The sequence below is a fragment of the Helianthus annuus genome, chromosome 15 (genome assembly GCF_002127325.2).
Source record: "Helianthus annuus cultivar XRQ/B chromosome 15, HanXRQr2.0-SUNRISE, whole genome shotgun sequence".
NCBI lineage: Eukaryota > Viridiplantae > Streptophyta > Magnoliopsida > Asterales > Asteraceae > Helianthus > Helianthus annuus.
In genome coordinates this window covers 163094195-163100494 of record NC_035447.2, presented here as the reverse complement: position 1 = coordinate 163100494, position 6300 = coordinate 163094195, and positions in this window count along the sequence as shown.

The following is a 6300-nucleotide window of genomic DNA, read 5'->3' as shown; positions in this document are numbered from 1 at the left end:
CCGCTGGTACTTCCTATATATAAGTGCTTGTACTATATTACATGTCGTAGCGTTATTTAAATCATTCAATTTTGGACTTATATTTTTTTTTCAAATAACATATTATTCACAAGACATTGTTTACAAACAACTTATTTTATACAAACTCATTTTACTTGGTTATTCATTTAACCTTACATTACTCTTTTTTTTATATCATCTATCTTATTATCACTTTTCAAACGTTTTATAAAAGCAAACACTTAAACTGGATTCATGACAAGTTTTCATTAAACATTTTCTTAAACCTAAGTCATGAATCCTATTTTCACCAAACCTATGTACTCGCCGGCATTTTTATGCTGATATATTTTCACATGTGTTTCAGGTACGATAGTTGATGATATTTGATGATAATTTTGACGCATGCTCACATAGGATTGGACAAGGCCTTAGTGACCATAAAAGATGCAAGACTAGTTAAATTTTGTTTTACTTCTTGTTTGTTAAGACGTTGTAACTCTTTTAAATCAATAAAACAACATTTTTATTTTCCATGTGTTATGAAACAATGATTCTGTTACAACACTCCCCGACGATTCCGCCACTTTTTTTGTTTTACGTGGTTGGGGTGTGACAGAAAAGTTGGTATCAGAGCTCATGGTTATAGGGAATTAGGTTATTAGTAATGCTTTGTCCTAGTCTATAACCTTCCTAGGACCCTAACGCGAGTTTACTTGCGTTTAGTCATAAAACAATACCGTCACTTATCCTTAAGTGACAACCACAATAAGAACATAAATTTTGATCTGCCATAAAAACTAATCATCTGTTCTAGGATGATTTATTATAAGGTTTTGAACCCTTCCAGTTTGACTCATATTTGGCTTAGTGCCTTTTGAGTTTTCAAACTCGTCAAAGTTTGGGTCTAAATAATGTGAACACGTGCAAACTGGAAGAGTGAATGCCCGTAATCTGAGTTTTCTGTCTAAGGCTAGAGTGTTCGTACAAATCCGCAGTATCGGACCAGTCACTCTTACCTGGGAACTCTTGGGGTGAATGTTCACTTATAGGAGAGCATGTCTTCAGCGATACATTATTATGACCCGCTTGCCTTGATTTGTCACCATCTCATTTGTTTGCCTTAGGTAACAAACAAATGATCGCAATTCGTATGCACTGCCTTTCTGTTTTGTTTATCAGATAACATTTCATTTGTTTCTTCCTATATCTTTCATTTTCTTCTAGAATGTCTCTTTACCTCAGCAACGGTCAAATGTCCGATCAAATAGCCAAATTTGCCCAGCAAATAGGAGAGGTAATCCTGAAGTCTGTGGATTTAGGTATCGCCATGTCTCGTCTCAAAAATGGAGCCACTCAAGAGTCACCGCGGGAAGCAGAAGTCGAGCTTGCACCAAAATCAAAGAAGCGTAAAGCTTCAAGGAAACCCGCTGCTGTCACATCAAATCAAACGGGACCTAGCCAAGTGGCGACACCACTAGCTAAGAAGCCCTACAACGGAACTGCACCGATATGCAACAAATGTAACGCACACCACTTAGCTCACCTACAGTGTCGTTTGTGTGCATCATGTGGGCGACTCGGTCACCTGGCAAATGCTTGTCGATTTACCCCAAAGCAAGGTGGTCCAAACCAACCTCAAGTAAATCCTGCACAAGCTCGTTCTTGCTACATCTGTGGCAAAATGGGCCATTTCCGAAGGGATTGCCCGAAGATTGTCAATGCAAATCCAACCCTTGGATGAGCATTTGACTGAGCAAAAGATATTGCTGTCTTATGCGTTTGTTTCTTCTGTTTTCTTGTATTGTGAAACAATCTGCCTTGTTCATAAATAAAAGTCGCTGTTCGCAATTCTGATATACAAATGTAGTTACATGTGTGTATGGCATTTCCCTATGATATCTACATCAAGGAACTATGTTCTTTACAAACTACTCTTGTGATTCTCCCTTTCAAGTGATCGCTCATGATTTCCTCAAAAATTTTAAGTACTCGTTTCATTCTAGGAGACGAAGTACATGAAATAAAGTGACATTATGAGTAATCGTGCTTTTGCACATCTGTGCCTTTGAATCCCTGGTTAGATAACTAAGGGTATTTTCAAATCTCATACCCGTTACGTTCTGATTTTTCAACATGCATAACATAAGTTTTCAAAACAACCTTCATGACTTCAAAAACATTTTATATATAGTTCAAAAACGTTTTTAATATAGTGTATTTACTTAACAAATCATATGCATGATTTCGAAAACATTGTCTATATTTTCAAAAACAACCTCCATAATTTCAAAAACATTGTCTATGTTTTCAAAAACGACCTTCATGATTTCAATATGTTATTAATACAGTATAATTACTTATATCAAGTGCATGATTTCAAAAACCTTATACATAATTTTAAAATTCATCTTGCATGATTTTAAAACATTTTTATAAATATAGCTACCTAATACACCTACTTTATGATTTCAAAAGTATTATATATAAGGTTTCCAAAAACATTGAACACATTTTAGAACCCCATGCATAGTTTTCAAAGTATTTTCCTCATACATTGACTTAACCTTCAAATTCCGCTTCATGTGTCGCCTTGGCATATCTAGCATCTCAATTTCATAAGCATTTTTTTTCATGTTTTGACTTAAGCACACCCAGTGCAAGATTTCAAAACATCTTCAACTTCTAAAATCCATATGGGATCTTCTTATCATTAGAGATAAACCCTTGTGCATAATTATCATTCAAATCATAATCCTTAATTGGATTCTTTGTGTACCTTAATTCAAACATTTCGGTTCCTTATAATCGAAATCGAATTTTCTCTTTAAGATCTTTTCTTACTTCATAGTTAGATTCTTGATAATGTTTAAAGCACCAATCAAAATCCACTGATTGGATACCTGGTGTGCTTTAAATACATGTGCTCAGTTAGCAGAACAAATTAACAAAATCATGACAAGTTTAAAATCAAGATAAACAATTTTGTGGTTATGTGACTATGTGTTTATGCATTTTGCGTTTTCTTTTATGCATATTTTGTGTTTTATACTCTGGATATTCGTTATCCAAATCCTCGTAGAACCTTTCATATCCTCATATGAGGGATTCGTAGTAGGATATTCAAAAGGTACTACCTTAAATCCTTAATGGGCTTCTACGTAATCGTTAAGACCCTTGGATTATATAGTGCCATTCCATCATTCAAAGAGACCCCTTTTAGTGGTCTAGGTCAAAAGATTGATTCAAAATCTGGTTGAGAATGACATGTGATGATATAAGCTGAAAACACTCCTTGGCGATCTGGAGATCATTTATTGACTCAATTAAAAAGGACCCCATTATGGTCTAATCACAATCATCACAGGCTCGTTCATCGTTTTCCTCCCCTACACATTATAAGATGCACTACGTGACTATGCAAGGAATTACGTAATTATGGATGCATACATAATTATGAAGTTCAGTGCACGGAAACCACGGTAAGACTTATTATGTGTAAGAACCAATAGTGGCAATCATAACGCTTTATATACTTGTATACAAGTGACCCTCTCACATTGCAAGCATGATGTTATTTAAAGTTACTAGAAGTTCAGGACTCTAACCAGTGTTGTTCGATCTTTTCAACTTCATGTTTCAAGCTCTCACGAGTTTCCTCTAAATAAATTTCAGGACGAAATTTCCTGAAGTAGGGGAGACTGTGACACCTGTGTCACTTCAGCCATCAAACAAATACCAAACCAATGAAATATTGTATTTCATACTTGGGATTTGTATAAACATGTGTATCATTTGCACATATCAACTCTTGTTCGATTTCAGGCTTTAGATCGCTTTCTAGAGGGTTATACGCGCACTGATGCGTAAATATAACTAGTTTAATGCAACAAGCACTCCGGAATAGTGACATAGGCTTAACATACCTTAAATAACCTTTACATAACTTAGAAATAAGTTTTGGAAGGTTTGGTATGCCGAAATCAAGTTTATTCGCTTACAGGGACTAAATTCGACAAACTGCGAAAGTATGCCAATTTGAACTGTAACGAACATTCCGGAACTTGGCCATAAGTTAAATATACCCAAAATATCCTTTACATAGCTTAGAAATAGGCTTTGAGGTGTTCGGTGTGCTAAAATAAACTTTTTGGTCATTCAGGGACTAAAAGCGTCAAAAAGTGCACAAGTTTGCATTTTCACGCATAAGTTACGTTCTGAATACTTCCGGACATCCAAAAATTTATGTAAGCATTAAAATATTTTATTTTAGTGTTTGGCATAAGAAAAATCCATTCGTCGCGCAATTTGGATCGTCTTTCGCGCTTATGCGCATTCCGTCGTAATTAAGCGAACACCGCAACCGTACGACCAAACGAACCGACATCCGGAATATTTTTGAGCATGTTTTGAGTTCCCTACACTTTAACTTCATTTTTGAGCCTTGAAATGAGGTTAACGGGGCTTAAACGTGCCAAAAATGGGCCAAAATACATGTTTCTGAAGTGCAGGGACTAAAATGCAATTTCTAAATACTTAGCCATGCGTCCCGCGTGAGCCCATGTGCATATCTGAAGCGGGCCGCCTGAGATGCCCAGTAACAGAAAAACCATTTTCTAAAACAGCAGCTGGTATTCGTTGAACTTGGACATGTTTTTGATCAATCTAGGGGCAAATTTTGATGGTTTTTAGCTGCCCCTTGTATTGCAAAACAATTGGCACAAGTGGAGGGCCAAGATTAAAGCTCAATTATCGAGAAACGATCCTAACGGTTGTGCCTTTCCTATAAATACCCAACCCATTTGCCCATCTTCCTCACATTTAATCTGATTCAAAGCCTTCTAAGTGGAAGTTTATACTTCCTACCTGAAAGCGAATCGGGTTAAATCTTGCGGGGACCTTCTGTAAGTATTCTTTCGCGTTTTTCGTTCATTTTAGCATTAAAGTCAAACTGTGTTTGACTTTCTGCATTGACCAGTTTATGGTCAACGCGAAGTTCGTTTGAACTTCATAACGTGAGCGTAATCACGATGGTTATAGTCCCTAGTGACTATACCTACTGATTTCCACGTTATCTAGGCTCAGTGACGAGTCGTAGTTTCAGCTAAAATGCGTTTTCTCACGTATTCTGTAACCAAACTACTCTAGGGTATTAAATCGTTTGTTTTAATACCAAACCTGTTTTCTAACTTTACTAAACATGTTCTAGCATATTTAGCTCGTCACTTTTAGATTTGTGCTTGTTTAGGGTCGTAAAGGTAAGCGATCTAATCAATCGCTTATGCTTTCGAACCCGACCCATTTGGTCGATCTTTGAGATCCGACCAAACACTTTAGGTGACCATAGTTGTATAGGGAATAACCTTCCGAGGTTATACCTTATGGTCACGTCGTTTAAGTAGTTGTATGATAAGTAGTTCTTATGCCTTAGGTAAATTACCAAAATGCCCTTTTTGCGCTAAAATTTCATTTTAAGCCTATGTAACATAACTTTTGACATATAAACTGTTTTGGCAACAATATTAAACATGTTAAGGCATATCTTGCTTGTCATAGGACTAGTTAGGCATTCCGAACGCGTTTTACGCAAATGACGCGTTAAAGTAGCATAAGCTACCTAAACGGGTCGTAATGGGTCGTAAGCACTTAGGTTAGGTTTCATTTTAGTATGTGGGCTTTGTTTAACCATATCATATGAGTTCCAATACTCATTTGTTTTACGAAACCTCATACTATCCGATCCCCCGATTTAGGTCCGGTTATTTATGTAGTTATCTATATAGGGTGCCGTTTGATTCCGTGATCCCTCTAGCTTTGCTTGGTTGTTGTTCAAGACTTCTAAGCACCCTCAAGTGAGTACATAGTACCCCTCTTTTACTGTTTTTCAAACATTTTGGGGTGAAACACATGTGCCTACTTGTTACTTTCATGCTTTCCATGTTTTCATATCATATACTTGCTATGTTCATTAGTACACTATTAGTACATGATTTCATTATGTTTTTTGCTATGTATGTCCATTGTGTGCATACCTAGTACATCGTTTTACATGACATTTTATGCTACGTATGTTCATTTAGCGCATACTTAGTACATTGTTTTACATTACCTTTTCATGCTATGTATGTTCATCATACTTAGTACATTTGTTTTTCATCACATGTTTATATTTTGGGTATGACATTTGGTTTGTTTAAGTGGGACAATATACATTCATTAACTTTGATCACGCCGCTCGTTAGTAGGTAATGGTACCATAGGAATTGACAACTCCCGTTCCTGACATCCTGGGTATGTTTG